At 44.1% G+C, this 24,208-nt stretch overlaps 1 pseudogene; it reads left to right on the top strand.

Moving 5' to 3' along the window:
- Positions 1 to 10,702, top strand: part of LOC103597779 — a 23,534-nt pseudogene extending 12,832 nt beyond the window's left edge.
- The last annotated feature ends 13,506 nt before the right edge of the window (positions 10,703 to 24,208 follow it).

The following is a 24,208-nucleotide window of genomic DNA, read 5'->3' as shown; positions in this document are numbered from 1 at the left end:
TACCCTTGCTACTACCAGATGACAAACACAATGCTTTGGGGAAACTTTCTACTTCATGTTTCCACCCAACAGCAGTTACGACTTCTATTTTATTCTGTTGTATAGAATTGATATAGAAACTATACCAAGTCCCTATGGTACTGTTCATTCCAATATTCACACATAGGGCCAGAGCCGTTCTTTTATGGTGGATTCTCTTTCAAAGTCCTCCAAATCAGGCTTTCATGTTCATTTAGCAGCAACTCTGATTTTCAAAGTCCTACTGTTTTTTTTAAAATTACTTTTCATGCCCTTATATTTTCTCTTACTTGCATCTCTTTCTTCTTTCCTTCACCCTTGTTTCTTACTGATAATATGGTTTAGATATGTGTGAATGTAAAGATTGTATTTTTCCATTATAACTCTTAAGAAAATTAAAAAAAAAACAACAACGAACTATGATTAATATGTTAAAAGCCCTAATGGGAAAGGTGGGAAACACGCAAGATCAGGTGGAGAATTCCAGCAGGAAGATGGACACTATAAGAAAGAATCAAATGGAGAGACTGAAAATGCACAGCACAGGAACGTCAGTGAAGAATGCTTTTGATGCGCTCATTAGTAGACTCGGTGCAGTCAAGGAAAGAACTGGCAAACTTGAAGATGGGTCAACAGAAGTGACAAAAACTGACAAACTAAGAATACATGGTGAAAAAACCGGAACAACCGGGGGGCAACATCAAATAGGCTAACATAAGTGTAATTAGAATCCCAGAGGAGGGAGAGAGAGAGAAGGGGGCAGAAGAAATTTTTAAGGAAATGATGGGTGAAAATTTCCCCAAATTAATGAGATCCACTAAACCACAGATCTAAGAAGCTCAGAAAACATCAAGCAGAATAAATAACAACAGTAAAACCTAGGCATATCATAATAAAATTGCTGAAAAGACAAAGAGAAAAAAGTCGCATTATGCACAGAGGAACAAAGATAAAAATTACAGTCGACTTCTCATCAGATATGATGCAAGTGAGAAGAAGTGGAGTGATACCTTGAAAATGCTGAAAGGAAGAAAATAAAAAGGCCTGTCAACATAGAATTCCATGTCCAATGGAAATACCTTTTAAAAAATAAAAGGAAAATATATATTTCTTAGACAGACAAAAACAGAGAATTTATTGCCGGGAGACCTGTAGTACAATAAATATTAAAGGACACTTTTTGAAGAAGGAATGTGGTACCAGATAGAAACTTAAATCACAGAGAAATTGGAAGAATTGGAAAAGAGGTAAAAATAAAATTTGGGGGGTTTTCCTTAATTTCAATTTTTCTACAATATAACTGATTGTCTAAAGCAAAAACTGTAGCAATGTATTGTGTGTTTATAGCTTAATTAAAAGTAAAATGTATTATAACAATAACATAAGGGATAGGAGAGAAAAATTGTTAATACACAATTTTTATAATAAAAATTGTTATAATTTGAATTGCAAATATTAGTATGAACTCAAGATTTTTTTTCTTCCTAAAAAATAAATATTTCCTAGTTCGTTCCACTAAAAGGGCCTAGAAGTAATGACAGCCCTGTAGCAATAAAACCTCTAATGTATATATTATGGTGTCTAAATACCATTTCCAAGTAAAATCCAAGGCTCTGTGGGGAAATAACAGAATCCAGGTCTCCAGTAGGAAATATATAAGATAAACATTGGACATTTTGTTATGTCTAAAAGCTTGGAAGCTTTCAAACACTGCTAGGATTGTATGAAAGGGATCTACCTTAAAAGGGTCCTTGCTGTCAAAAGATGGGACAATTTGAGTATCAAAAAGGGTAATTACCACTGAAGAAAAGGTATCAAATATGTTGAAGTTCATAAGTTTTTATACAATAATACCAAAAACAAACAAATAAATGAACCTCATTGGTCACCTTGGGAACTTTCTAGGGTATCAATTCATTATCGTTATGAATGGTATACGGGAAAAAGATCGACATTTATTCTGCTGTTTCTAAACAGACTGTGAGTGTCCTTAATGAGGGAAAGTTCTTCATACCAGAAGCACAGTAAATAAATGCAGAAGGATGTTGAATTAGAAAAGCAACATTTTTCATCCAGTAGTAAAACAATGGATCCAGATAATGGCTGCTAAAATCATTAAGTAAAAAGTTGATGGCAAATTTTATAAAAGAAGGATCAAACCAACAACACATAAAACCCCAATCAATCTTAACATCAAGCAGGAAAATATGCTTTACGTGCCTCCTGATGTGTGGTATACATCACCACTAATGAGTTATCATTAAAAAAATAAAATAAAATCTGAACCTAATCGAGCCTCTTGATGTGAACTTTGCAATTCAGTAGCCACTGGTCATATATAGGCTAATTAAATTTGAATTTAAAAATTAAAACTTAGTTCCTTAGTCACAGCAGCCATATTTCAAGCACTCAATAGCTACATGCAGCTTTGGACAGTGCAGGTATGGAACATTTCCATCATCACAGAAAGTCCTACCTGACAGCTTTGTTCTAGATCTAATTGCCAGTTACCAGCAACATGACTCAGATTTTTCAAGCGAATGGTTTAAACTAAATAGCTTAAATTAAATGGATTCTCCAACAATTAAATTAAAATCAAATGGATTGGGGGAGGCAGGTGCATGCGGTTGTGGAGGGACAGAACAAAGCTGTGGGCAGGGCTGGAGAGACAGGTCTGGAGGCTGTAGCGTTCAGCAGGTGGAGCCTCACATGACAAGACCTAGCAAGAACCTGTTGAGTCCGTTTTTAGTGAAAAAACATTGAACTAGGGGCCATGACCCACGTCTTCACTAATTTGATATTGTGGAAGTCATCTTACTTCTCTGGATCTTAGCTGCCTGCCTGCCTCATCTGTGACAAGGAGATAAAAATTCTTTACCTGTCTGAAGATTAGGTGGAGGACCATCCTACAATACTGTTTTGTTTTCTCTATGTTACATGTCTAATTCCTGCTCTTGAAGTTGTGCCTATAGACTTGGACAAAAGTACAAAACAGTCAACCTATGGAAAGCACAAAGATAGAACCACCAGATACTGGACTTTATGATGATGAATATCTCAAGCAAGTGAGTGATGTGCTGGAAACAGATCAACATTTCAGAGAAAAGCTCCAGAAAGCAGAAATAGAGAAAATAACGAGAGAGGCTAAGCAAAGAGCTGGATTTAGTAAGTCACCATGTGAAGACAAGTTAATGAACTGAAAAGGCAAGTAGGGAGGTTCAGAATGCTAATTAAAGCTAAATTGGATTCCCTTTAAGATATAGGTATGGACCACCAAGCTCTTCTGAAACAATTTGGTCACCTGAACTGCCTGATTCCTGACAAGTTCGAATCCACGGATTGAGATATGCCACTCAAGGTGGCAACAAGTGATCTGGAACACTATGACAAGACTCTACATGAAGAATTTAAGAAATATGAAATGATGAAGAAACATAAAAGGAGAGAATATTTTGAAACACCGAATGAAGAGAAGAGAAAAGAAGAAGAATCTAATGTCAAGAAATTAAGAAAAAGCATGAAAACCACCCAACATTTATAACCCAGGAAGCAAAGATCAACTGAAAGAGACATAGGAAGAGACTGAGGGGTGGGATGGTAATAACTTTGACACCAAGACATTTTTCAAATTAAATGATGTCAATAATGATAGATTCCTGGATGAACAAGAATTAGAAACCCTATTTACTGAAGACTTGGAGAAAGTAGATGACCCCAACAATGAAGAGGAAAGGAAATGGAAAGGAATGGAAACGGAGAGAGAAAGGCTTAGAGTGAAGGGACATGTAATGAATGAGGTTGATACTAACAAAGACTGATGGGTGACTCTGGAAGAGTTTTTGAAAGCTACAGAAAAAAAAAAAGAATTTTTGGTGCCAGATAGCTGGGGGACATTGGATCAGCAACAGTTCTTCACAAAGAAAGAGCTAAAAGAGTATGAAAATATTATCATTTGACAAGAAAATGAATTTAAGAAAAAGGCAGAACTTCAGAAAATAAAGGAAGAGCTACAATGTCAGCATGAACTCTTGAGGCTCAGAAGCTGGAATATCATCAGGTCATACAGGAGATGGAACAAAAAAATACAGCAAGAAATTTCTCCATTGAGGACAACTGGAGAATTGAAGTTTGAGCCACGTATGTAATTTTGTTTGTCTATTTGTTTGTTTGGGGAAATAACCATTATATAAATTGAAATCCACATTTATTACAAATATAATTTCAAATCATTTTTAAAAAGTTAAATGGATTAAAATTATCCCTTATTAAAATTAATTCATTAAAATGATCCATGGTTAAAATTAAGTGGATTAAAGTGGATAAAAATTAAATTAAATTCAATGGATCCTTCAACAATCAACAAAAAAAAATGACTCAGATTCTTCAACGAATAAATGGCCTGCATAAAACATTATAAGAGACTCAAAAACATAGCAAATAAATGTGGACCTTATTTGGTTGCTAATTTGATCAAGCCAACCTCACAAGACATTTTTGAGTCAGTCAAGGAAAATAGAACATAGACTAGGTAATTGCTAATACTAAGAAATTATGAATTTTGTGGAGCATAATAATATAATGGATAATATTGTTCAAGACTCTTGTCTGCTGAAGATACAGTTTGAAGTATTTATGAGTAGAATTATATTTTTTAGGATTAGCTTTAAGAAAAAAAAGTGGGAGATGATACATGAACAGGGTGGCAGAAAGTTGATAGTTGTTGAAGCTGATGATCAGTATATGGAATTCATTGTCCTATTTTCTATACTTTTTATATCAAAAATTTCTATAATAAAATATTTTTAAAATCTAGGGTAAGCCTATGAATTTCTCAACTATCACAAATTGAATTATGTTCTTATTAAAATTAAGTTATATTTGTTACCAAAGTGGTTATTTGTACTTATTATTATATTATCATTTATAGTAATGTAATTTAATTAAATATAAAAAGCACTGAAATGTGAGTGTGAAAAAATAATTTCTTCTATAAAAAACTGCCAAGCACAGCAGAGAGAGAAAGGTATGGGATGCTTTAGAGTGATTCAATAATAGAGAGTTGCTAAAAAAAGGATCAGAATGAGGTTTGGAGAAGGTGAAAATGGAAGATCGGGAAAAACATCATAAAGATCTAGAAGGAGATTTTGCACTCAGATTTCTTCGCAAGTGCCTTTAATTTCCTAGATCACTTTAAATATACCAAATCTGGAAATTTTAAATGACATTGTGGATAAGATTCAGGCAAGAGGGATAGTGAAGATCTCAAATGAATAAATCCTACTCAAAAGATTGGTGATCAAAAAACATGGATTCAAGTGAAGAATTTAGGAAAATGCTATGCATATATACAGTAACTTGGTAATGGACAGTCTGCTCATTGCAGATGGTAATAGACTTGAGGAAATGGGGAGAGGGCAAACCTAGGGGTATGGGCGTGGTGGCCAGGTAATTTGTCCTCCAACTAGGGACATTTCTGAGATTGAAAAGAAGTACTCTTCGTGATTACTCTGGGACCGTAGGCATGAAGTGGGATGACTCCTGAGCAAACTGGGATGTTCAGTCACCCTGGTAATAGGAGACAGATGAGAATTCCAAGCTGTTTTGATACATAGGAGCAGCAACTGCATCTAGTCAGAAAGAAGTCTCGCAGAGACGATTGCCAAACATTAAACCCATGAAGCAAACGAAACTGCATAAAGTTTGGGAGCTGGGAAGGAGAGAACAGCAGTAGCTCCGTGGAGTCCCCTTACCTGGGCCTCTCTGTGTGCTGAGCAATAGGAAGGACACAAGGACACAAGGATTCTGGGCCCTTTCATCCAGGAACTTTGTCCTCTTTCTTCAATGACCTGCTCCCTGTTCCCTGTGACCTCCTCATCATGGAGAAACCCCTGTCTGCTCTTGCAAAGCCAGGGAGTAAGACTGGTATTTGAGGGTCTTTATCCTAAAGCTGATACTGAGTGGGGATCCTTGGGCACCTTTGCTGCTCCCCCTATGCCTGGGTCCCTACAGAGAAGTGGATCAACTGCTGTGTATTCGAATTACTTGATTATCTAAATTCATTGGTTTGGGAAAAGGCCAGGCATCAATACTCTTTAAAAGCACCCCAGGAGATTCCAATGTCCAGCTGGGATTGGGTACCACTGTTATGACCCTGACAATGATGGGGGAGGTGCATGCCATTGTCACCTCTCAGACCGGGTCAAGGGGCAGGGCAGGTGCTTTCGTTTGCAGGGAAGGAAGGCAGGGCTGAATAGAAAAAGAAAGTGACTTGTTTATTTACTTCTGTTTATTTATGCCCTTACTTATTCCATAAGGGATTGGGGGGAACAAACATAGGTAATTGGGCAAGTGGGGGACAGGGTGATGCAGCCTTCTTTTGTGATGAGACTTGGTCACACAGGCATGTATGGGTCAGTAACAAATAATGTCACCAATGTGCCACCAATGACTTACACTCCAGTCACACCAAGATCCAAAAGTTCTTCTAACAGAAACAAGATTTATAATGACAATGTATTAAATGGCCCAGCAGAGACCCTGGAAGTGGGACCTGGAAGAGTGGGCTCTTCAGTGTCAGCCAAGGAGCCCCCTCCTCAGTTTTTCTGGGTGAGCCTGGGATGACAGTCACTGCCAAGCACAGCAGGAAGGGCAAGGCGTGGGAAGGAGACCCGAGTCTTGAATCCGTGAGTGTGAAGTTTGGAAACAAGCAACATGTTTGAATATTTAGAATCACGTTGGAATAACCTGCCTTGTGCAGCTGAAAGGGCAGTTGTCCACTTCTTTTTAGTCCCGAGCTCTCTTATTTCTTAAATTCTTCAGAGAGGTTTTGACAGGCTCACAAGTCGACCCAGTGGATTCTGGAGCCCGTGAGCGCTCCACCGAGGCCCACCACAGTGCTCGGACGTCCACGCCAGCCGCTCGTGACTGCTGTGGGCTGTTGTGAAGGTGACATGAGATCATGAAAGGTGACAAGTAAGGACAGAGCCGGGAATCCGGCTAGGCACTGAATAGATTTTTTTTAGAATTCTGTGTTTTATTATTCCTTATATTTTTCAAACCGTCATACTAATTTCTCATCCGTCTATTCCATGACTTGAGTCCAAATCTGACCACTTTAGAAATGTCAACTCTTAGTGCACTTTCAACAAATCATGTTCTCTCTCTCCTGCTGTGAGCATCTCATCACCTGCCTAAGGAACTGTGTAATCTCCTAATTGGGTTAGTTTACCATCAGGGAATAAGGCTAAAGAAGAACTCTAATTATTTTGCCTTCTGTCTGGTAACAAATCTGTGACCACGAAAGGAGTAGGTCTTGTTGTCCTCTCACGTTCTCTCCTGCAGACAGACACCCATTGACCTACAGCAGCTGTGGATCTGGAGTTTCTGTCTTCCTTCCCCTGGGCACTTATTCAAATTGACCTTTGAAACTCCACAAATTCCTTAGTTCCACGTGCATTTAGTTTTAACGACTTTTAATCCATCTCAGTGTCTCTGGCTTACTGGTGGGAGGGCGCTCAGAGGCTGGCCCAGGCCACTCTCTCCTACCCTTTCCCTTCGCAAAAGGTGACACCGAAGAAATACTCGCAGTTCAGCGCTGACGTGGCGGAGGCCATTGCCTTCTTTGACTCCATCATCGCAGAGCTGGATACAGAGAGATGGCCTCGGGCTGCTGAGGCCGAGCCACCCAGTGAAGACGTGGACTTCGATGGTGAGTGCTGGGGAAGGCACCTGGACACAGTGGGTGTGACTCAGTGAGGACGAGTTGGGGGCTCTGGAGTGGACTTAGGAGATAGGCTATCAGGAATGCCACCTCCCTGCACCTGCAGCTGGAGCCTGGCCCCTGAGCTTGCTCTCTTTGCAGACCTCTGCTGTAGCTGTCCCGGCTGCCAGAGCTCCAGGTGACCCCTCCAGCACTCTGGGGTGATGTTACAAAACTCCCTCCGCAGGGTCCACTTACATAACTGAGAGAGGATGGAACTTTTCTAAGATGCTATGAGGGAGAGCCATAGGGGAAGGATTAAAGAAAGGGAATCACTGGGGAGTGTTGTTTTAAGGGTACAGTTTCAGTTTTGCAAGAGGAAAGAGTTCTGGAGATTGGCTGCATAATAATGTGAACATACTTAATGCTACTGAACTGTGTACTTAAAAATAGTTACGATGGTAAATTTTATGCTATGACACTTCACCACAATTTTTTTCTAAAAAAAGAAAGGGAATAGACAATCTATATTTGAAATCCAGCTTCTGATCCTACCTAAGCCAGGTAGTGGGGTGGTAGTAGGGCTGGAGAGTCCCAGGGTGCCCTCCCAGGCCTGGCCCGGATGGCAGGAGAAGGAACGAGGGCTGTGCCTCTCTTTACCAAAGCGTGTCACTGGCCCCTCCTTTCAATCATTCATGAGTTAAGCCCACTTTTAAATTCCATCACTTGCTGCCAGCCAGTTTCTCGAATCTTTGACTTGCCCCATGGTGCAATTCAATGACGATTTTATTTGGGGAGCTACTGGCCCGTGGATACTAAGGTGATGACAGCATTTGGTACCAGTACTAAATAATTCTTGAGTGTTTTATTTAATGCTCAACAGATCACATTCCCGTGATTTTTTGTTGCTGCTTTGGCCTTGGGAAATATGTATCTGTGAGATTTGGGTTCGCACATCGGGTTCTGTGGAATTTCACAGAAGGTCACCCCTGTTCCCCCAACTCATTCTACCTTGCAGGTACCCTGCTTGCCTTCCCCTCCCAGGCCCCTCAGTCCCTGACAAGGATCAGCCGTCTCTCAGGGAGTGGGGCTAGGAAATCCAGGACATTGGTGAAAGGATTACAAAACCCACTGAGGACGCAAGTGACATCTTCACAGTTATAATTTTTTAATGAAAATGACTGTTGTCCTAGAATGGCCATTTTTCTCTGATAACAACAATAATATATGTTCATTGTAAATCAAATTAATCAGACAACATACCAAAGTATAAAGAAGTAAAAAGTATGACCTGCAATAGTACCACCCAGGGACGGTCATCACCGTTTACATTCGGGTGCATGTCCTTTGAAAAGCGTTCTCAACATATGCACATGCAGACTCTTTATTTTTTAAAAAAACAAAAATAGGATCTCTTTTCACTTAACTATTTACAGTGCATTGTGGGCATCTTTCTAAGTCAATAAATATAGATCTGTGTCCTCATTTGAATGGACGCAGCGTCCTATCTCATCCCTGCACCGTAACTGTGGAGTCACACCTCCTCTGCTGCTGTCCAGGCCTTCCTAAGAATTTGCTGTTGTGCATATGGCTGTCTTTCTCAGTCCCATTCACCCTCGTCTTTGCCTTCTGCTCCTTCCCGGGTCCCCTGCTTCTCTCTTCCAGTGGCCACCAGCTCCCGAGAGCACAGCTTGCACTCCAACTGGATCCTGCGGGCGCCCCGCAGGCACTCCGAAGACATCACCCTGCATGCTGTGCACACCACGGACGGTCAGTTTCGAAGGAGCACCGAGCGCAGGACCATCGGCACCCAGAGGAGGCTCGAGCGGCACCCCATTTACTTGCCCAAGGCCGTGGAAGGGGCATTCAACACCTTGAAGTTCAAGCCCAAAGCCTGCAAAAAAGAGTAAGTGCGTGGGCTAAATAACATAACTAAGAGGTTCTCTTGTCCTCCAGACTCTTGGGGGGCGGGGGAGCGGTTCTTAAGGTGCCGTGAGCCCCCATTCCACATGCCAAAAAATATTCTTGTGTATTTTGGGGGGGTGGGGGAGGTCTTAATTAAACAAGTTTTTTTTTTTTTGGACGGACTGTCCTCCAGCCTGGCTCACTGCTGTGGCCCGCCCTGGCTTGCTCCAGCTCTGGAGCTGCTGCCTTCCTTCCTGGCACACTTAGCCCTCGTGCTTTGTGCACCTGCTTTCATTGTTTCCCCCGGGATCCACAGACACACCACATGCTACAGATTTTTAATGAGAGTGTGGCACTGATAGATGCCCTGCCTTAGGAGGCACTGGCCGGGCTCTGAGATATAGAGGCTTCTTGCTGGCTGGGTCATCTTGCCACCATCTCCTTTGGCCTTTGTCCCTCCAAATCCTCCTCTCCCAACACTAGTTACCATCACTAACCCCCAAATTCCTGTTATCTACTCATTTGGATCAGCAAGTTCACTCTTGGTCTGGCCATCCAGGCCATGCTGTAGGGGCCTTGCCTGTCACAACAGAAGGGCTCATCAAAACTCACCCAGCTGCTTTGCTTTGCTTCTACAGGGGTTTCTAGAGAACATTTTCTTCTCATAACAGACCATGTAGTAGGCATAATAAAACCATCACCCATCCTTCTCCTTCAAGGCCAGGCTGAGGTCTAGCTGAGGCCCATCCACAGTCCCTGTGATGACACTGCTTGGTCCTCCACAAGGCCTGGGCCTGGGGGACAAACTGATGGTCTGCATTGGGATGGTGGTGACCCGAGCATCCCTTCCCTCTGTGCGGCTGGCCACACTGAACTTAAACTTCTGCCTCATTCCTCCCTTCCAGCCTGGAGAGCTCCAGACAGATCCTCTTCAACTTCTCTGCAGAAGACATCGAATGGGATGCCGAACTCTTTGTTCTGGAGCCCCTGGAGTCTCCAGGAAAGGACTACTATGAGACAGAGAACCCCAAAGGGCAGTGGCTGCTTCGAGAAAAGCTCTGGGAACAGACAGTGCCTTGACTCCCTCCGGATCTCTCCACTTGTCTCACGCTGGGTCCCGAGAAGGTGTCTGCTTTCAGCACAGCATGAGGTATTTGGTGGAGTTAAAAATGGAAATCGTAGCACAGTCAAACCCTTCAGCACACTGCCTGCTGGTGCCCAGCTATTGCCAAACGGATCTGCGGCTTTCCCAGAGGACATGGCTTGGAGACTTTTGGAGCCTGGGTTTCCCTGCACGGGCAGGTTAGGAAGGAGTTACAGCCCGGCAGGCCTCCCAGAGCAGAAGGGACAGAAGGCCTGGAGTGCCTGGCTCATGTCCCTGGCCTATTCCTCCTTCCCAGGTGTCTGTGCTAGTGGCTGCTAGCATTATGCTCAGTACCAGAAACAAACCTCCCCATGGATCTCTGGGCCAAAATGTCCACAGAGGTAGCCCTCTTTCTACGGACTCAGAAACACTCTGTTTAGGTACTGCAGTTGCCTTCTTTTTTGCAGAATGCAGTTGAGAAAGCAGCTCCTTTTTCTCTTTTCAGTTTTCCAGAATCTCCTGCATTAAGTTCTTTAGGTCTAGAACGGATTTCTGTATTTCAGAAACTGTCTGATTCAGACTTACATTTTAAATCCTTGTCTGTCATACTTTTTGCGTTTTTGCATATAGTTGTGCCCACTCAAGCTAGAGAACCACTGGTTTGGAGAACACACTGCACCTTGCCCATTCTCACTTATTTCTTCTGGCATTTTCTTGTAAAACAGTTGCCAGGGGGGTGCATGCCCATGAATGCATGAGTGCCAGTGGGGATAAGGGAGGGAGATAGACTAGGAAAAACCAGTCATCTGAATTAAGCTAGGGATGCTCTAGGCTAAGGTCACTCTGAGAACTGAATAAAGGCTCTCTTCTGCCAGGCCCGTGTGATGGATGATCTTACTATACAGTTTTTTAAAAAAGAGCCTTTTACTTATATGAATCTTATATCTGAATCCAAGTATTTGTAATTCCGAAGAGAAAAAAACAAATGAAAAACTAGTAATTCTGTAGCATTCTTAGAAACTTTACATCAACAATTTTTCAGAATGAAAACATACTGGACATGTTTTAATACTTCTCTTTATTACTTTTTGAGTGCCAATATCATGTGCAGGAGATTTCTTTCATATCGTTGCTTGTATTAACCCAATGATAGCCAGAAGCTTGACTAAAAAATAAATGTAAGGGAGATATGTTTTATAAACTGCATTAAAGAACTGTAACTTACCACGGATCTTTTCTTTTCTCCAAATGTGTCCTTGTTTGAAGCCTCATGTACAAAAACTTCCCTGCTGGAGATAAACTCAGGATAAAGTTCTCTTTACTCTGCTTCTTATCAAACTACAATTTATCACAGATCGACCCTGACATATGTGGTGAAAATGCTGTACATTTTGCTTTTACAGATAAGAAAAGAATAAACAGGACAGAGAGGATGTTTGACATCCTGATTTTTTTTGTTTTAAAGTATGTGTTGCTTATGGGACATGAAGCTGTGCTTTTTTATTTTGCTTCATGTTGTGTATGTTTTTGTCTTTAATGAGACCATCCTCAGACTGCCAGAAAAATTTCATTATTTGGAAACATAAGGCTGGCTTGTTTTTTGGTATGATTTTTAGGTCTTTGAAATTAGTGATAAACCCCAGGATCTGGGCTCTGCCTGGGGAATCTTGATGGTATCTGCTGGGGTTTGAGATAAATTGAATCAGAAACAATAAAAGTCAACTCAGAAAACCCAGCTGATTTGACTGATTCTTTTTTTTAATTGAATCATAATTGATTATACATATTTTTGGGATTCAATGTTGACATATGTTGATCAAATCAATATTACTAGTGTATAAATTGTTACAAATTGTACTTATTCTTTATGCCCCTTGTCTAATCTCTCCCCATCCCCCTCTCCCTCCCTGCTCCCCCCTCTAATTGCCCTAGATTTCTTCTCTTCCTCTAAAAGAGTAATGGTTACTCTGTTGATTTGTTGCCTAAATGATCTGTCCAATGCTGAGAGGTGTGTTCAGGGCCCCCCATATTATCATAGAGCAGATGCTTCTTCTGTCACTCTGGAATGGGCTTAGTGGAGAAAGACATCCTATTCTTTATCTCTGCTGGTGACTCTCCTTGTGTCAATGCACTCCAGTGGCTGGTGGACTATCTGTGTGGTGGTTGTGACTTCTAGCCACTTTTGCAGCAGCCATGGTTAATGTGGTAGCTGTGGTGGGCCACCCACATGGAGGTGATGTTTTTGGTATGCTCCTTGGCACTGGCCGTGTGCCTGGTTGTGGGCAGGGTGTCCAGTCCTCAGCTCCAAGCCTCAGGTTCCCTGGCGGGCCCCAAGTCACTGGTGGTGTGCCTGGGCCGGAACTAATTTTTTGTCCTTTGCTTACTTCTAAAATGGGGGAACTTCCTGTGGGAACCACTACTTGAGTTCCGTGGTTGAGCTAAATTGCTACTTTGCTGTTGTTTTCCTAGGGAAGACTTTTTGTGCAGCTCAGGGTTTAATGGCTGACATTATAGGTACTGCTGGCTCCTGGGTTGTGTAGAAACTCTGATCTGGGCCTGAATCTTTTCATCCAAATGCACCCCATACAATTCTGCATTCCTGACCAGTCTCCTCTGAGTGGTCCTGTGCTGATTGGGGGGCAGATTGGCTGTCCTTGCTGTGTCCCAGTGTTCTCCCAGTGGGCCTGTCTCCCCCACCACCCGTGCTCCAAACACTTCCCATGGGATGGGCCCTGCGCCGTCCCTTGCGATGACTCACCAGCTTCTGTATGGCTCCCCTTTTTCAGCTGTTCTGGCTCCTCACTCCTGTGTGGGTCCATGGGAACCTTGTTAGTGGTCTTACTGTCCTGGGGTCCGCCAAGGCCCTCTTCTCCCCTGCTGCCTCCAAGTAACTCCATCTGAAGGGCACAGCTGCAGCTTCTGCTGGCTCCTGCTCCATGTGCTCAGCAGTTTTTTCTTTATCTCATTGAGGTTTCTCCCCCTTCATGAACTCTGTAGGTCTCTCCTCCTCTTCCCCTGAGCTCCAGCAGCCCCAGCTTGGCTGCTGTTACATTTTTATAGTTGTAAATTGGTTGTTGATTTTTGGGAGAGAGTGATGCAGGGGACCATCTATTCTGCCATCTTGACCGGAACTGCAAGCTGACTGATTCTTTCTAACTGAATTGAATTGACTAGTCATTGAAGGGAATCATAGTCATCAGGGCACTATGTTAGCAGCTCTCATGACTGTCTCAGTTTTGATACATAAAAACATACCTATCTCTAGACAGAATGTCAGAAAAAGAGGACGTGAGTTTCTGGCATCTGGCTTGTTCTTCAGCCCCTGGTTTCTAGCTCTTACCACAAAGTATCTTCTCTTTCATGGAGGAAAATGCATGAGGGTCTTTAGTTTGATTTGAATCGTGTGTACCAGCCCTTAGCCCGGTTGCTATGCAACTCAGAACATGGTGCCAGGACAGTGCTTTCTGGTGCCCACTTTCAGATGCAGAGCCTGGAGCAGTTCCAAAGGAGACTGATCATTGCCACTGATCACCTCTTCGTAGTGGATTATTTTACTGTTGCTGCTGTAATAAATGACCACAAATTTAAAGGCTTAAAACAGCACACATTTATTTTCTTACAGCTGGATGTTAGAAGAACCAAAACCAGTCTCAATTGGGATAAGTCAAGATGTTGGCAGGCCAGTGTTCCTTGTGGAGGCGATACGGGAGAATCCGTTTCCTTGCCTTTTCCAGCTTCTGGGGGCTGCCACACTCCTCAGCTGGTGGCCCCACTCTGCATCACTCCGACCTCTCGCTTCTGTTGTTGCATCTCAACTGCTCCCTCTGGTCTCCTGCCTCCCTCTCATAGGGACCATTGTGATCACATTAATGCCACCCACGTAATGCAAGATAGTCTTCCTATGTCAAGATCATTCATTTAATCAAATCTGCAAAATCCCACTTGCTGTATAATTTAAATTCATGGGATCTGGGGATTAGGATGTAAACATCTTTGGGAGGCCCTTATTTAGCCAATTACACGTAGCATCACAAAATGTTTTCATCCTTCTTGTGAACCAAGCCCAATTCCCTTTTACAACTGATTATAACAGCCCGATGTCTATGGCTATCTCTGACTTAGCTGTCATTTCCAAATTCCTTTGGTCTTAGCTGCTACCATGTAATTTTGTAAAGGTGAAATTCCAATTTCAGAAACACTTTTCAATTATTCAAAATTCCCAAGTGGAGAAACATGGCACTTGAACTCTGTAAAGATGAGGACTGGGCAACAGTTCTAGATAAATATTGCTGCTGGTCATGAGTGATGGTTTCCTGTTATCAATCCACCAAGTCTTTATTAAGCAACTGCTATGTGCCAAGCAAAGTAGTGTAAGACATGCTTTCCGCCCTTCAGCAAGTGGTCAAAAGGGGGAAATAGACAGACAGACAGACAACAGTGCTGCACACCTCCTGCTACATCAAGCATCTCTGCCTACCTGCAAACGAGGCTCTGTGGAGGGAGAGAGCACACGTAGCTTGAGGTGTTAGAGGGCGGCATCTGTAGAGGTGGAGTCTGAAGCCACCGGGATATGAGGTCACCAAGGTGGAGATCTAAGAGGGGAGAAAGGTGGATGACAGAGGCCCAGGTGCACCAACATTTAGAGTCTAGGAAGAGAAGGAGCCAGTGAGTGAGGTGAGGAAAAGCAGGCTACTGAGGGGAGGAAGAGCTCCAGGGTTGGGGGGACAGGGCACAGACAGCAGGAGACCTGCAGGGCCGGCAGGGCACGCTCCAAGGCCAGGTGAGAAAAGCCGTCTCAATTTGATTCCACATGGGATCATCCACCGTCTGGAAAGCTCACTGACCCTACTCACGAGACCCAGCTCCAGACTACTTTTGGCTGTTTCTAAAACTCAGGCCCTCTTGAGGGGCAGTTGGAGTGTCTCTGCATGACTTAGTCACTCCTTTCCCTGGGTGGCCTGTGGTCCGCACATGGTGGGGATGGGGGTGAGGGTGGACTTCATGCCCCAAGTGCCACCTCATCCAGTGAGCAAGCTACCCAACCTCACCCATCTCCAGGGTCTCACCCAAGCTGCAGACCCCGGAGCCCAGGTGGTGTAAATGTGTGCAGGTGACTTAGGCTCCCTATGCCTTATTTTTCTCAAATGTGAGTTGGGCATGATAGTAGTAGTACTGCTTAACTTACAGTGTTATGGTGAGGAGTAAATGAATTTACACCTGTTAAAGCATCTGGTCTATAGTAATTGTTAACTATCGTCATAATGAAACAATGTTGATTTGCTATCATTTAAGATATTCAAAAATTTTTGTCATGCACTCTGAAAAGAGTTGTAAAAGAGAAATTGTAAAAATATTTCAAGCCTAATTGGAGGAAGGTTAGCCTCCTGAAAAAAATTGTTTTGAAGAAGACAGCACGATACCACCTTGTGGTTACCAGTGACTCTGCAGGCAGAGGTCTGGCTGGAATCTCGGCTCCTGCACCCACCAGCTGAATGGACTTGGACGTACGTGCTGCTTGACGGCTCCCAGCTCCAGCTTCCTACGAAGCGGATGTAACACGTGTTTCTACTTCATGGGATTGTCACAGCACCTGATGGGATAACGCACATGAAGCAGTCAGCACAAAGGAAGCACAATCAGTACTGCAGCTAATCGTTATTACGGCTAATTGTTATTAGGGCTCTTGAAAAACTTCAATATATGTTACGGTCAGTTGACTATAATATGACAATTCTTTGTTGTCGTGCCTCCTTACAGGGTCCCCAGATCACCTGATTTACTTGCCACTTTTCCTTTATCAAATGGAACTACAGATTAGGTTAGATTTGAAGGTTGCTGAACTTGGTCTTAAATGAGCCATGAGAGGGAGGGTGACGGTGTTGCATGACTTCTCACCTTGAGTGCCGCCTGGTTTCTGTATGGAATGTGTAAAGGCAAAGGTATATTCACTTTGCAGTTTTGGGATTGCCAGGCTGGGAGAAGATCATAGTCCCATTTACACTGAGGGGAACTACCACACAGGGAAGACGAATGACTTTTTCCTGATTAATCCTGATTAAACTCGGACCTGATTCCAGTCCGCCGAACCACACTCCACCTGGTCAAGATTTGTGGGCCTTCGAAGCCTCCCACCCTGGCCTCCCAGCCTCCCTGCAGGTGGAGGAATTCACAGCAGCCTGTTGGTGTGTGGTGCTTTGGCCACACGGTGGCGCGCCACGCCCAACAATCGCTCTGGTCCCCTGCGTCTCACTGAAGATTTGCAATTGACTGAAAGGAAGGGCCTGCCGGCTCGGTCTTGGAATCCGCATTGTCAGTGAGCACCTGGCCATTGGTGATGGTGGAGGAGAGCTAGGATCATTAGCTGGTTGCCACAGTGTAGGAAAAGCCTTTTTTTTCTGGTTTCTTCAGTCCTAAGGGGGAGGGCTCTGGTTTGAAATCAAAGGTCCGGAGTTCCACATTTAGAGCCCATTTTTCAGGTCTTTTCCACAGCATTACACCCTACTCCACATACAATCAAAACATCACCTTCCAGGGTGGAAGATGAAAAAAAATGGGCCCACGTGTGCCAGAGTTTTGACTTTCCTGGAAAAAGAGGTTTTTCTGCAGATATCACCTGACTCCAAGACAGGCCTAAGCTTCTGCCAGAAAGAAGTTAATACCAGCTATTTTATTCTTTTCTTGGAGGCCGTACAGGATGTGGGCCTGCTTTTGAATTCCAGCTCTGACACTAATTGGTTTTGGAGCCTCAAGGAAGCTACTTAACTTTGCTGTGCCTCGATGTTCTTATCTTTCAACGGGGTTAGTAATAATAGGAACAACTTTATAGGATTGTGGAAAGGGTAAATATTAAGCAGAACCAAATGAAATTGCAATACTCACTAGTCTTTGACCTACAAACACGGCAATTGCATGTGCTTCATCCTAAAATGTGCAAGGTGCTTGGTGCCCGGCACATTGTGAGGCCTGGTAAAAGTGAGCGATCATTCTCACAGCTGGTGCAGCAAGAGTGCAACAAGCGCTTGCCATAAACCTTCAGAGAAATAAACCGCCCTGTCTTCTGGAAATGTTTTCCCTGTTGTTTCCGCATGCTGAAGTTCCAAATTTGAAAATATGCCTGAAAGAAGTCTGGCTCTCATATTTCATATTTGGAACACAGCTTTACCTTTAGCCAAGCCGTCCCCCCCTGAAGCCATCTTTCAGTGAGATACTAGTCCCACCAAGGGAGAAAATCACAGCCATCCCAGAGCCACCTGCGACACGAAGGACACTGAACTCTTTTCATCCCCTTTCCTCTACCTCCCCTGAGGCGATGGAGACCTCCCTGTGCTGAACTTGCCTCTCAGAGAGCTCTCTCTGCTTTGGACTGATATGGAAACTTTCCCCTCTCAGTCTCATGCACACACATCAAGTTGATCTGTTCTATGTCCCCTTCCTTCTTAGGTGAATACTAGCTAGTCTGATTAGTCATAGGAATAGATAATACAGTATTTTTAGTCTGGCAGAAGTTTTCGAAGCTGTAGCTAAAAGGAATGAGAATTCAGATACCTGGCAGGCTTGTTGGGGGATATTTTTGATTAGAAGGGCCTCTGGGAGCCCAGCACTTCAACACCACCCCACCCTGTGTCCTGGGACCCTTCCTCTGCTGATACATCTCCTACCTAGCAGGAGGCCGGGCAGTCTGAGGTAGACAAGGAACAGCAAATCCACTGCAGCAGGGGCTCCCACCAAGAGGAAGGTGGCTACATTCCTGGAAAAGCAAAATCAAACAAAACCAGATAATGGCTACATTTTCTTCCCAGGTCCTCTTACCTTGCTTCTTTCTCTCATTTCTTCTCTTAAACAATACATATTTACTCTAGTGACCTCCCTGTGGTATCTCACCCTTCCCCTTGTCCTACAGAAAATAAAAGGTTTTTGTTTCTCATTGCACATCAGACAGAGACCTCAGGAGATGAGATGTGGTTGTTGGATCTTATTACATATCACAGAATATGTGTCAAATTAGGCTGAGTTTACACACAGATGTCTAAATTGGAGAATGATGTCTGAATTCTTCAATGCACCAAACATGCATTAAAAAGTTAGGGAGCCAGGCATCACAGAGACGTACCCTATGATCCAATTTACACAAAGTTCAAGAGCAAGCAAAGGTAATCTATAGTGATAGTAATCAGAACAGTGGTAGTCGGGGTGGTGGGCTGACTGAGAAGGGGCACAAGGGAACTTTCTATGCTGACGGAAAACGTTCTATATCTTTATTAGGGTGTATATCCTTATTAGGGCATATACGCATTTTGCCAAATTTCATGGAACTGTTCACTTAAAGCCAAAAAATAGCAGTGAAAAATGTCCCTCAAAACAAGGATCACGATACGGGTAGGAAGGTCCATCATGTGGTAGAAGAGAGGAGGGAATTTCCATATAGTGAAGGCTCCTCCCTGGCTGCCTATGCAATTGCAAAACATATAAGACGTCAGCCAGTTTTCCAGACAGTTTCAAAATCCAGGGACGCTTTTCTTCGTGCACAGTCTATGTCTTTTCAAATGTTTACAGAGTATTTACAAAAAGTAGTCCGTTGGGTGGCAGTTGTCATCAGGAAAGCTGGCAGCGGAAATTAACACATACCATAAAAGAAGGGTAATTACTCCACTGCCATATACAATATGATTATCAAATGGTATTCGCCCAGGAATCCAATTGGTTCATGCACACTCAACCTCGTTGTCAGAGGAAAGATCCTCCCTTCCTTGTTACCCTGAGGATGAAGCTGCCACGTTCCAGGAATGATATGCCATATGGTACTTAACATCAGAATCAGAATAAGCTTGTGCTTTTTGTGTGAGATGCTGAAATTTATTAGAAAATCAGAAAGCCTAATTTCCACCAAGTTCCTGAGACCTGCCATCTGCTGCATGAAAAAGAAATGGAGATTTTTTTTTTTTTTTAAACCATGTACTTATTGTGAAATGTGAGAGTGCTGGTGTATGTGTTTGAAAAAACAAGGTTGGGGGGGGGGGGGGGGGTTGTAAGAGAGAGCCAGAGCAAGCCCACTTGGCAGGGCAGAAAGAAGAGTGTCAGCTGAATGGTGGTAAAGGCTGGGGAAGGGTAATTATGGAAATCATCTATTCCAGAGCCTTTTTCCTTCTCCTGACCACATGTTCCTTCCGCACAGGAACAGCACAGAGAGTCCAGCTTTTGAGAATAAGCAAAGTCCCCATTTCAGAAAGAAGAGGGGCTCAAACAAGCACAGGTGAGCACACCTAATCCAAAAATCCAAAATCCGAAAGGCTTCAAAATTTGCAACTTTTTGGGCGCCGACAGGACGCTCAAAAGAAATGCTCATTGGGGCATTACAGAGTTCCAATTTTTGGATTAGGGATGCTCAAGTATCTGCAAATATTCAAAAAAAAAAAAAAAAAAAGATCTGAAATCCAAAACACTTCTGGTCCCAAGCATTTTGGATAAGGATTACTCAACCTGTACTAGTCTCTCCAAGTATTAGGTGTCTCCACGGAGGAGGTGGTGTAAGTTAAGACAGAAGGGGGCCAAACAGGCTTGATGGATGGAGGGACCAGGAAGCCTTTCTAAGGGGAGCCGCAGAAGGAGGGGCCGGCAAGAGGGGAGAGAGATCCAAATAGGGGCGAGTGAAGGGGTGCCTGTTAGGAGGGGGAAAAATCTCTCAACAAACTGTGGATGCCAAGATCGGGGCGCCAAAGTGCTTTTAGGAGGGTGTCTGATGTCTGGACATTCATGTGAGTGGACGCCCCAGTCCCTGCACTGTTAGGTCACGAGACGCTGTCTGAACCGCGAGTACCACCTATGTGACCACCCTGTACCGCCATGCCACAGCCCGAGGGTTTACTCCACCCCTTGATTTTACTGTATTTATGTATTTTTACTCTGTTTTCACTCCAAAGCTGGTGTGTCTGCTGGGACTGCTGCAGGCAACGTTGATTGGACCGGGTTAGGGGCTGGGTTTCTCACCTCTGACCGCAAGTAATACTCAGGGAGCAGATCTCTGGCAAACAGCCTACCGGAGCCTGAAATGGAACAGTGATCTGGATGGAGGGTAAGCCTTTCAGGCACCAGGGGACTTCACATTATAACACTGTAGGGTCAAGTGCAGGTCGAGGCAGGCCGTTCTTGGATGGTATCCAAAGTGGTTTAATTAAAGAGGGACTAAAAAAGACCTCTCAACAGACAATCTCATCTATAAGGCAATCTTCCTGCAGGAGCTAGGGGAGTCCCCAAAGTCATGTTCAGGGCTCTGGGAATGCTCTGGGGCAAGAGCCTTCTGACCTGGCTGACCAGGGGCAGAGCTGCTGCCCCCAGCCCCTACTTTCCCCAGGTGCTCATCATGGGACATCACGCAGGTAGATGACTGACACCGATCTGTTGATTTCAGGTTTCAGGAATCTTGGCCTCTCATTTTAGCTAATCTAGAAAGAATCAGATGTCAATCTCTCTGTGGAGGAATTGACGGGGAGAGGGAGCAGAGGTGAGTGTCTAAATTTGCAGCTAGATTACGTGGGAGGAGATGATGAGCCCCAGGGTCCAGCAGGACCAGGATGTGCTTGTCCTTCCAGGCCCCCACCATACATTCCCCATGCAGGCAGGAAGCCGGCATGGGACCTGCCTCCCCAGTGCTCTGCAGGGCTCTGCTGCACGGGGCACTGGGGTCTCTCCTCTGGCAGAATAGTGCCACTGTTGTGTTGGCACCTTGGAGAGGATCTTCAGGTTCCAGCTGAACTCCCAAGAGTTTAGCACCGGAGATGTGCACCCCTTGAGGAACCAGGCAGCAGGTCTCACTCTCTCGCAGGCAGGGGCTGCCTTACTTTTTACTCCCTAGGTGACTAAGGGCTCAACAGTTTGCTCCTTGCTTGGAGGCCAGTGATTAGTTTGTAATTTCCCTGTGGATCACCCAGGCCTCTACGAGACAGGCTTCTGGAGGTGCTGCGGCTTCTCCTGCATGACTAGGAGCTGCAGGGAAGATCAGGAGCTTGGTGCTCTACCGTGATTGCTCGGCCTGCAGAGGAGCTGCTGCGGCAACATGGTAAGCAGCTCTCAGCATTCTCTGTCCTAACTGGCCCTCAGCTTCCGTTTTTGAGTGCCCATTGTTTAAAATGTCTAGTGCCCCTGTCTAAGAAGCAGGGATAGAGTTTCCTGAGCACTTACTATGTGCCAAGCGCGAGTACTGATTCTCTCATTTAATCCTTGCTAGAACCCTGTGAGGAAGGGCCCATTCTCATCTCCACTTTCCAGATGAAACAACTGAAGGCAAGTGAGATTCAGCAGAGGGCCAGGGTCAAACAACTGGGAAGACTTGGGGTCAGCAATCAACTCTGGTGGTCTGACTCCAGAACCTTTGCTTTATAACCCCAACATCAGTCCTCCAGCAGGGTAAACATTGTTATTTTCAGTTTAGCTCATGAACTGAATGGGCTCAGAGAGGTTAAGTAATTTACCCAAAGTGGCACAGCTATAAGGCACAGGGACAGAAACCCATCTGGCTCCAGAGCCCAAGCCCCTTCCTTCTAGCTGTACCCCCTCTCTGGGCTCAGAAGTCTTTTTTGCATTATGGGGGTGCACTTACTTCCCAACCAATGCATGGCCGTCATGTAAGCAGGACTGGATATGGAACATGAAAAGTCATCTTTACAGGAGAAAGATTTAGCTAAACTTGAACATTTTCAGATGTTTTAGTTCCTTCTTTTGAACACTGATGTTTCTCAGGAGTGCCACAGCTATGACCCAAGTAGCCCCTAAAAGACTGGGGTGCCACCAGCCAATGCTTGTTATCTAACTGGTATAACAGTGCTAGTGGCGGAGTGTTAGAGAGCTTCAGTCCTGGTTTGGAATTCTTGCCCATTTCAATGAGGCCTTCAAATGTATAAGGAGAGCGTCTTACTGAGAGTCTCCTGCCACCTGAGGCGTGCACATTGAACACAGAGGCCCCCAGCATACACTGAACTAATTATGAGACACCCACCTGTCAGTTGCCTCTTTTCGCTCTCTCCAGGGGCAAAGACTGATTTCAGAGGGCAGGGGAAAGGCGTAGTCGGTATAGGGTGAGGGGGCTTCTCTCTGACCTATAAGCTTGGGGCTTCCACGTGATTAGCTATGGGCTTCGGGGACTGTTGAACACCAAGGACAAGTGCTGGTCCACATGTCTCACTGACCTTGAACTCGTCCGACCGAGGTACATCATCCCATGTTGTTCTAACCCAGAAGCAGGTCGTGTGGTTATCATACAGCAGCAGACTGCTGGATTCCCCTGTGCCTCGGTGTCCCTTGTTACATACTAGGAGGGTGTCACTAGTCACTCGGGCTTGTGCAGTGAACACAATGCTTTCATTTGACCAGCACGCTCTTGCAAATATTGCTAGGATAAACAATTGCTGTCTGTGTTGACATTGGATTGATGTTAAATACCTGGCGGTATTTAAAGATTTTCATGAGTTCATACTTGAGGCTTCAAGTCAGTACTTATTTATTCAATAAGTATTTATTAAATACCTACTATGTACCAGACACTATCTTGGCATTTTAGTCAAAATATAGACATATGACGCCTACTTCCTGACCCTGAGAAGCTTGTAATTTAGCAAAAGAGAGGGGGAGAAAAAAATATTTATATATACATACATGTATACCTGTAAAAATAATATATATCCAAATACATATATTATATATGTACATATACATAATATATACACTTATACATACATGCCCGTATATATGCATCGATGTATGTATATGTGCGTGAGTGTGCATTGATAAGTGGATATAAAATATGTGTGTGCTGTCATATTTTATCAAACCAGCCCTGTGGTGATGAGGACATTGAGGTGTCTAGCAGGGAGTCTGGGACACAGAGAATGATCACTGACATTGGTGCAGGGAGTGGGAACAGCTCTACAGACCACGTAGCAGTGGAGCTAGGACGTGCCAGAGGCAGACTAAGTGAGAGGAAAAACCCTGTCTATTGAGGAAGTGTCCTCTGTGTTTGGGGAAGGTGGTAGGCATTTTGGATGAACCTAAGGCAGCAGGAGTCGGTTCTAAAATGAAAAGTAAGTTAAGACAGCTCTAGAGTGCTTTGAATGCCAGGCTGGGGCATGGGAACACCTTGGGTGCATGGGGATGACCCTGTGATGGAGACTGGGAATATGGCCAAGCAGGACAAACATTCTCATTTGCAGAAAAAGAGCCATGTGAGTTTAGACCCCTCTCCTTCCTGTTGACAAAGGGCTCTTTAAGAAGTCCCTATATGTGAAAATCCAAACATATAAGCCTTGAACCTGACATTTGTGGGACAAAAGGATTCTCCCCTTTAGGAGGACATCTTTTGAAAACTGAGCTTACTTGTGGCTTTCAAAGATACTTCAGTCGCCCACAGCCCTTAGATGAGAGCCCCCGAGTTGTGGAAGGTGGGCCAGGCTGCCGTCACTCAGCAGAGGTTCAGGGACCCTTCCTTGTTTTCTGATGGGGGAAGCAGAGCGAGC

The sequence above is a fragment of the Galeopterus variegatus genome, unplaced genomic scaffold (assembly GCF_000696425.1).
Source record: "Galeopterus variegatus unplaced genomic scaffold, G_variegatus-3.0.2 Scaffold2420, whole genome shotgun sequence".
In the NCBI taxonomy this organism is placed as follows: Eukaryota; Metazoa; Chordata; class Mammalia; order Dermoptera; family Cynocephalidae; genus Galeopterus; species Galeopterus variegatus.
This window is presented reverse-complemented; position numbering and strand designations above follow the sequence as displayed.